The sequence below is a fragment of the Pipra filicauda genome, unplaced genomic scaffold (genome assembly GCF_003945595.2).
Source record: "Pipra filicauda isolate LSUMZ 115617 unplaced genomic scaffold, ASM394559v2 scaffold496_size435334_pilon, whole genome shotgun sequence".
Taxonomy (NCBI): domain Eukaryota; kingdom Metazoa; phylum Chordata; class Aves; order Passeriformes; family Pipridae; genus Pipra; species Pipra filicauda.
The window spans coordinates 425385-434611 of NW_024104638.1; positions in this window are offsets into that span (position 1 = coordinate 425385).

A 9227-nucleotide genomic window follows, 5' to 3' on the forward strand; every position below is an offset into this window, starting at 1 on the left:
CTTTTTGAGAATTAACCAGGATTTGATGAATCATAGAATCACAGAATGGTTTGAGTTGAAAGGGACCTTAAAGCTCATCTCGTTACAACACCCTGCCATGGGCAGGGACACCTTCCACTAGACCAGGTTGCTCCAAGACCTGGCTAACCTGACCTTGGACACTTGCAGGGATGGGGCAGCCACAGCTTCTCTGGGCAACCTGTGCCAGGGGCTCCCCACCCTCACACGGTAGAATTTCTTCCTCATCTTTAATCTGAATCTACCCTTTTTCAACTCAAGATCTTTCCCCCTTGTCCTATCACTATGTGCCCTTGTAAAAAGTCCCTCTCCAACCTTCTTATAGATCTCCTTTAGTTACTGGAAGGCTGTGATGAATGTACAGGAAATTTTCTATTGCTTACTGGGAGATCTAATTCTCTGATGAATCCCTGAGATTCATCTCTATTGCTGCAGCAGAGGGGACATAACAAGGTCTCTTCTCTAGGTACCAGTAATCCAGTTTCCTAAAGCAGTAGTGCACTCCTTCTAACTCACAGCTAAAATCCTGTTGAAACTGTCAAGTGTTGTTTCCACCTCTTTAATTTCGCTCTCAAACGAAACCCTTCGCTTCTTTGTATGCAGAGGCTGCTGTGGCCTGGATCTCATCTTGTCTTCTAGTAACATCTTCCAGATTTGTTTTAAACTGATTAGACACTGCTGAAGAATCAGCTCCTCTCCCCCGGACAGTACAAAGCCAAGTGTTGACAGAGCTGGCTCCTGGCCCTGGGCCGCGCGATGACGCAGCATCGCATCTTCCGACAGCCCCGATTCCGTTCGGGGCAATCTGAAACATTCACACACCCTGGTAAATTAAAATCAAATAAATTACAGACTGTTAGGAGGCTGGAATTGAAAAAAAAAAAAAAAAAAAAAAAAAAAAAAAAAAAAAAAAAAAAAAAAAAAAAAAAAAAAAAAAAAAAAAAAAAAAAAAAAAAAAAAAAAAAGAAGCTTGACCAGAGAGTTGCTTTAATTAAAGGATTTATTCTATACGCTGGAGCAAGGAATCTGAAAGGTATTTCTGCCCTTCTAATGTGGTTGCAGTTTCTCTCTGATTTTTGATTTTGAGAAACAGAAAATTATCCATTTTATTGGGCTACAGAGAGAAATTATGGGGAATGAGCCGAGTGACTTTAAAATTCTCTCAGTAGGAGTAGAAAAGGAGGGAGATGCTTGTACTTCCTTACTTAAATAGCTTCCAGTGCAGTTTAGACACAGGGGTACTGGTTTCTGGGTCCCATCAGAGCACAGGGATGTATTTAAGTCACTAGGATCATATATATTGCCACCATCTAGATTCTTTTTTGGGTGGACATCATCCTTCCTTTAAGCATGAGGAGGAAAGACAGAAGGTCACAGTAGCAAATACTATTTCTGAGATTCATTTGTCCCTAAAGGTTAATAAAGCTCATCAAGAAATAAATTGAAATGAGGCAAAGTTAGCGCTAACATTTGAGTCTTCCCATCACGGTGTCCTAAGAGATGTCCTGTGGTTTGACACATAATTAATATGTTTATTTATCTTAGCTTGCTTTTTTAACATCCATCACCATATTAGCGAAATATAAACATTTCATCCTGTTTCGTAAAGAGCCCATGGTCCATTTTATTGCAACAGTTACTTTCCCAGCTCTCACCAGTGACACAGAGTAGATGCCTGCAAAAAAACCCCCGAAATCTCTGCAATTTTCTCACCACTTTTGCTGGAAGCTGCGTTATGTTTACAAACTTGTGGAAAATGTGCCTTTTTTGCATCCTTTGAGTGTCATGGGAACACAAGCTGAGGTCTGATCCAGTAGCGCTGCTCAGAGCTGCCTGGTGCTTCTCGGGGGTCCCATAATCCACCCACGAGGTTGTTCCAGAGTGCAGCTTAAAGTTACACACTGTTTGCCAGCATCCAAGATCCCAAACACGTTTGCAATCAACCTGGCTTCAGTATTAAAGCCTGACAATTTTTCAGACAAATATAGCTAATATTTTTATTTGTTTGTGTTAAAGCATTAAAATGTCCTCTTGACTCTAAATTATATAGTTTTAAACTTATGGGATGCTCAAGGAATATTTGTTGGAATTATTTGCTTTAGCTTATGCTGTTTGTAACTCACTTTTTATAGACTTGACTGGTCAGGTAATTTCCACAGCGTTGTTTTTGACTCCTTAACTGGATCCCATCCAAGTTTACAAAGTGCTTCTACAGAGATAATGGAGCACATTCCAGCATCCTGTGAAATGTCAGCTATATATCTGGTGTTAGATGTGTGCAGATAACCTGGGTAGAGCTGCCAGATGCTGTAATTTCTTGCTTGGGAGTACCAAACACCCTGAAGGTACCAAGACAATTCTGCCAAAAGAAGGAAAGAAAATTTAAAGCAAAAAGTAAGAAGCGTGAGAAAGATAAAGCAGCCAAACCCTGCAGTTTGATGCTTAAAATGTGGGGTTTACCTCTGTTTACTTACAGGAAAAGTAAATGCAGCACTATTAATTTATACCAAAGCACGGTAAGGTGGTTGATGCAACAAACTTCCATTGTGAAAAGTATTAAATCATTTTTTCTTGAGGAAATGTTTAAATCCAATATTAAAAAAACAAACAAACAAACAAAACAGAAAACTACAAATGTAACTCTTATCTGAGTCTAATCAGCTGAGAAAAGCACGATGATAAAATAAGATGTAGCAGAAGCATAAATTGAAAATGGGAAATAATGTTTTTTAAAAAAAGTACTTTTATTGTATCATACATTTATATTATGCAATAATACTTCTTTAAAAGGGGCTTCTGTAACAAGTAGGTCTCAGAGGTGTTTGATTTGGGCTGTCTAACCTTCTTGGGTGTTAGACTAGAGATCTCCACAGGTCCCTTTCACCCCTAACTGTTCTGTGATTCTCTGATTCTCCTTTGAGGATATTTGTGAATGTTATTCCCGAATGTTCAGAGATTTCTCTGCTTTTCATTATCTTATTTTTTTTTTTATTTTTTTATTTTTTTTTTAACGAGGGCCAGAACCGTGTGCCTGATTCTCTGTGATATATTCACACGGGAGGTATTCTGGAACCGGCCAAGGACACAGCGTTTACAGGAAGGTCCTGACAAGCATCCAAAAGTCTTTGCTGGAGCTTCCATCTTAGATGACCCCACGGAATGTGAGAAAGCTTTCTTTGAGGGGAATGGCATCTTCTGGCCAGAGTTACATCCAGAAATTCTGCTGTGCTTAACCCGTCCCTGAAATGCCCAGTGAAAATGAATTTAAGGGTGGAGGTAGGAATGACATATTCGTGTTTTCTCAAGGAAGATGCCAGGAGAGGCCTCAATTTTTTGCTGCTCTGATTTTTTCCTACTCACAGAACTACCTCTCTGATAAACAGGGTTTCTGAGGAGATCATTTGGATGTTTGAGCCCCTCATCCTGGAAAAATCAAAAGAATTTAGGTCATCTTCCTCGCTTGACTTAAAAATAGCTCCAGTTAATGGCATTTGGAAAGCCTATCGCTTTCAGTACAGTCTTCCACTTGTGAAGGGGGCAAAGTTTATAATTTTGGGTGGAAACCATGTGAAAGTTAGCTGGTTCATCAGGGTTTTGTTTTGACTTTTTTGGATTTGCTCAAAATCAAAAGTCAAAATGAAACTCGGGGGATGTGAACCCGCTTGAATCAAAACCAAGGGAGAGATGTGCCAGATCTCCCATGAACCAAAAAACCACTGGGTTCTCACAGTTCTCATCCAGACAAAAATGCACAAATATAAATCAAATATCCTCTCTCTTGCTCCTCGTAGCTTTCAGGGCAACAACAGAGAATATTAAAAAGATCTGCTCAGTTTTGCAGCAGCAAGTACCAAAATATCCTGTGATCATCCGATAGCTGGCAGTTAATATCCTGATCTATTCTCTTTAGTCAGTAATCCAACCCTTTCCAGCTCACACTTGACGTTGGCAGGCACAGCATAACCCCTCAACATCTTCCTCGGTTGTACAGTTTCACAGGGAAGACTCTGTACAATTCACAGTCCTTTACATCCCTGCTCGAGGAGCCAAGGAGGGAGATGGATTTGCAATTATATGAAAACTGCAAGCAGCATGATCAGTACAAAGACAGGACTCTTAGCCAGCCTATGACGAGCTGGAGCACTGAGAAAAATATTTAATGATATTTTTCCCTGTGGTTCACCTTGTTTGAGAACAAACCACGGCTCAGAAATGAGAGAAGAAAAAAAAAAATAAATATTAAAAATCAATGTTTTGCGGTACCATCGCTCGCTGTGCAACAAACAGTTTCTAAAGCCATAAAAAGAAAAAGTGCTGCTCATGGAAGAACAGCAAAGGTTTCGTTTGTAACTAAGACATACTTGTTTGTAATAACATGTGTGCTTTTAAATGCTGCCAAGTTGCTGAGGCTATCTCTCTTAAATACAAATCTTGAAATATGTAAGTGTTAAAAAAAACAAGGTAATGTTCAAGAAACGTCAAAGAAAAAAAAAAGCTTTGATCAGATGGTTAAAATCCAGTCAAACCAAAGACAACCTGTTTATGACCTTTCTATGCTAAAAGCTAAAAATGTCATTTTTTTTTTCCATAAGATTAATTGCCATCACTTTGGGAGTAGTGAGCTGGACATTATTATATGATGTCAATTAATGATTAAAAAAAAGGTGGTTTGCAAATGTAGCGCCACGGTCCCTGGTGCATTACATCATTTCTCAAAGATCTTAACACGTGATAAGCAAAGAACATTTTAACCTAAAAGTCTGAGTGTTACAACCTCGTTTTTGTTGTAACACCCTACGCACAACCTTTTGGCCTTGAAGTCACTTGCAATAAAATTAAGAAGTCAAAAAGAAAAGGAAAAATAACCTCTCAGGAGGAGAAGACACCCTCCTGTTCTGCTGTCTAAGTGTTACTGCCATGGAATGAGTCACTATATACGTTTGAAAACTGATCTGTTCTCGGCAAGATCCATCATCCAGATCTCCTGCTCCGAGCCCTGAGGTTGCTGTGATTCAGGTATTATAAACTGGATAATGAGTTATCTCTGCCAGAGCGCCTCTGAAGTGTCATATGCTGAACAAAATGACTCTGCACTTGCCCAGGCTCTGCTCTCCCAGACGGGGTGACAGTGATCATTTATGGGGCTTAGTGAATTCGCTGCAATATTTAGAAGGGGTTTTACCTGTACTCTGCAGCTCCTCCTGTCACAACCTCCCTTTGCAGCAAGTTTGATTTCTTTGTCAGTGACATTCGTTTTCCTGAGAGCTCTTCTCCACTTTCAGCATCAAAACACTGTCGAGGCTCCTTTGTAAATGAACGATCCGCATTTAAAATACCTTTGTAATAATAAATACCACATGAACATATGTATCAAGCAAAGGATTTCAATTTTGATGACACTTGCTTCTCAAGAACAGACATTCTGGGAGAAAAAAACGTTGCCAGCCCCAAATTGATTGACATTTGTTTACTTAACTCTCTCTTCTTGAAAGTCTGCACACCTATTTCAACCTTGAACAGTTTCCAACTGTGGTATACTGGAACATTTTTTCATTTATTAAGTTCAGTGTTGCCAACCCAAACAAAGAGTAATCAGTGATGATCCAAGCAGACCAAGCTGTCTAGCACCATACAATGTATCTGCATGCTAATTTTCAAATTCCCTCACATTTCCAGAGAACTAATGGGATCATTTTCATTCTGTTACAGCAACTCAACAGTTACTGAATCACCATCTGTGTTTTCGTTAACCTGAATCAGATATAAATTCTGTTATTGCAAGGTAGAGCAGCTTGTTTAATGATTCTTAATCTTTTCTTTAATTAAATCATGCAGCCAACCTGAAAAATCTATCTTAATGCAAATTAGGAGCTTTTTTGGCATTCGCTTACAGTAATGCACTAATAAGGTTAATTTATGAAGGTTCTCTTCCAGTCTGTACAGATGATATTTGTTCGCTGCATATTTTTAGCATATTGTCCCTTTTTGTAATATTTAAAAAAATAATAATAAAAAAAAAAAATGCTTATTTTCACCCGCACAAAAGAGGGAGGCTGTGATCTGCTTATTGTTTATTAGAAAGTTAGAGCACAGAAAATGAAAATCCGCCTTTCCCTTCTGCGAGTATCAGGCAATGAGGATGCAAAGGCACAATTCGGGGACCTATTGAATTAAAGGGCCTCGGACGAGCACTTTCCTGCCTTTGGCTGCTGGAGAAAATCAGGCCCCTTGCTCTGATCATCATCTTGAAGATATCAGGGGAGATAGTTTTTCTAAACCCCTTTTTATTTTAATTTTTTTTTTCTTGTAGGTGTGAATGAATACTTTAAGGAGTAAATAATTTTTGTGAACTAAGCCTGAATACATTTCTCAGTTGCACAATTTCTTCAGCTCTGGGCTCTGATGATCTCAGTTAAGAAAATCTCTGTCTTTGTGAGCATTCCTCCCAACTACAAAATGACTTGAAATCTGTTCAAGTTGCTGAGTAAAGAGTAAACTTTTTTTTAAATGTCTTTTTTTTTTTTTATGTTATTTTTCAACACCCACTAGTAAATGGGGATGGAGACTGTGAATTTCGACACACGGTCTTTGCTATTTAATTAAAATCGCAGAGGCTGCTGGAAAGTTTTCAGCAAAGATTTTTTTTTTTTTTTTTTCTGCATCAGGAGGCGTCAGATTCCTGAAATCGGGGATTCTTTTCATAGAAATTCACCCGTTCGGGTTAGGAATGATTTATTTTCTTTTATTTTGCAGTTCTAGGAAAGGACTCCTCATCTTAGCTAGAAACTATAAGAGTTCATTTCTCTTTGGAATGAGGATTTCCCAAGCTCAGTGGCAGTGAGGGCAGGCTGGTGGGAAGGGGGACACCCATCTTCACCTTCCTTACCCCAGCTCTGCCTTGTCCTACCCCTTTCTGTCTTTCCAGTTGGATTCACTCCATACCTGGCTCTATCAACTCTTTACACAGCCCAAGACTGGAGCTTTTGCCCAAGGATGAGGGAATTACCAGAGCTCTGTGTTTAATTAAAGCAAATAACACCATGGAACAGCTTTGGGATGGGTGAGTGAGAGAAACCTTCCTTCAAGTTCCCAGTAGCAGGGACTGGAAACAACATCTCACGCTATCCATGCAATGATTCCTGGCTTGTTAAGAATTCTGCTGTGGCTGTTTTCCTCTGATTTTAGGAATTTTGCTTTGTCCATGCTCACATGGGTTTCTGCATCCATGGAATTTGGGATATGGGAGTTTTTCACCTTCTTTTCCCCCTCCCTTCAGCTTGGAAAACTGTTTTCCAGCCATTGGTAGTCCTTTTTGTGTAATATTAGCACAGCAAGAATGACAAGTAATTGTTTTCCTCCTCATTTAATTGTACCTATGTGTTCTTAGGTCTATTACATGCTTTGCTTCATGCTTCACCTACTTTTAAAATAAGCAGATAAATGAGTATCAGCATAAGACTATTTTAATACAAAACTAGGGTCTTGTACTACATCTTCTTTAAAAGCTACATATATAAAAAAATGTTAAAAAAGACAAATAAAGCCTTAAAAGAACAAACATCTAAAAGAAAATTACGGATTTTAAATTTTGGACTCTTTCCTGGGAAAAAAATATAGACCAATTTTTTTTTCTCCCCTACATCAGCAATACTTAAAAATACCTGATACACTTCTTAGTTCCTTTAAGGGTGGGAGAAAAGGAATATTTGACAGTTTCATCCTATAAAGCAATATTGGATCAATCTTCAGTGTCTTTTTCTTCTCTGTGTTCTCTTCATTTTATTGTTTTCTCCTAATTTTAATTGTTTTTCCTGTACTTCACAGAAGGGTGACCAGTCTCTGGGGGACAGGGCAACACTTGACATCGTCAGTGTTTTCCTTACCTCAATTAAAATCACTTTCTTAGATATCAGAGCAACGCTGTGCTCAAATAACTGAGTTATTAAACTAACTCCTAATGAAAGCTCTCCATGAGGAACCCCAAAAATCAGAAACTGAGCTACTGAATCATGAAGAGCTTTGCTAAAAGGCCACCATGAGACAAGTAGGGATGAAGGCTGTAGCATCCAAAGGAGACTTGTCCACCACACAGGAGGAAAGGGAAAGAACATGATCCCATTTGACACTAAAAATCTTGCTGGGTTAATTACCACCTCACTATGCAGAGAAATTAAGGCAGAGAGGGCATTCTCATGATGACAACCTTTACCCAGTGGCAAACTTTGCATTTTCCCAAGGCTGGAGACAATTTAGCCCTGACAAACCCAATCAGTGATACACAGGCATAACCTCCAGAGATAAGCTCAAATTTTTTAGGAGACACAGGGCAAAAGATGGACTGCAGTAGGTCACTGTTAAAATATTTGCAGTGTAACTTGGCCAGTGCTGAAATGGCACGATCAGCCTGAAGTCACATCAAGGTCTCCTGGTATTTGAACATTTCCCCAATAGCCTTGTGCAGTAAAGTGTTAAGTCCTCCTGAGCATTTTATGTATTTAAGGCAGTAACTTTAAAATAAAGAATTGTAATCTTAGAGCAAAGCTGCTATTTTGAGAATTTTAAGCCATTATTGACTCCTGTCAGATCAGTTTCTGGACTTATTGACTTAAGAAGTAAATATAGACTGAGAGAAAGCGAGGTCAAGTCAATATTTATCTTGCAGATCAATACATTTTGATACTAACCAAAAATTAAGCTCAATACATGCATATATTATATGCAACAAGGTTAGGAGAGATCCATTCAGAAAATTTGTCAATTTGAAATTTCCCCACGGAATCCAACCTTTCGGGTTCAATTTCCATTAGAAAGTCTGTCCCTTTAAGTGACAGTGATCCCAATCCTTTGTCATCCAATTGGGTGTTCATACAGCAGCTGAGTAGGAGCAAAAGAGAAAGGGAAGAAAAACAAAGGGAGAATAAGTTGGTGATGAGAGTTAGGTTACGGTATTGGGAAGAGGCAGGTCAGTTATGAAGGCATATGGGGACTAAAGCAATATAGAATGTGATATATGTAATATTTCAATGTGATTTATGTGATATTTTACCTTCAAGGGCTGGTTGGACGGGGCTTGGAGCAACCTGGGCTAGTGGGAGGTGTCCCTGCCCATGGCAGGGGGTGGAACGAGATGGTCTTTAAAGTCCCTCCCAACACAAACCTTTCTGATTCTGTGATGATTCTAAATATGAAGAAAAGATGGAAAAATGTGG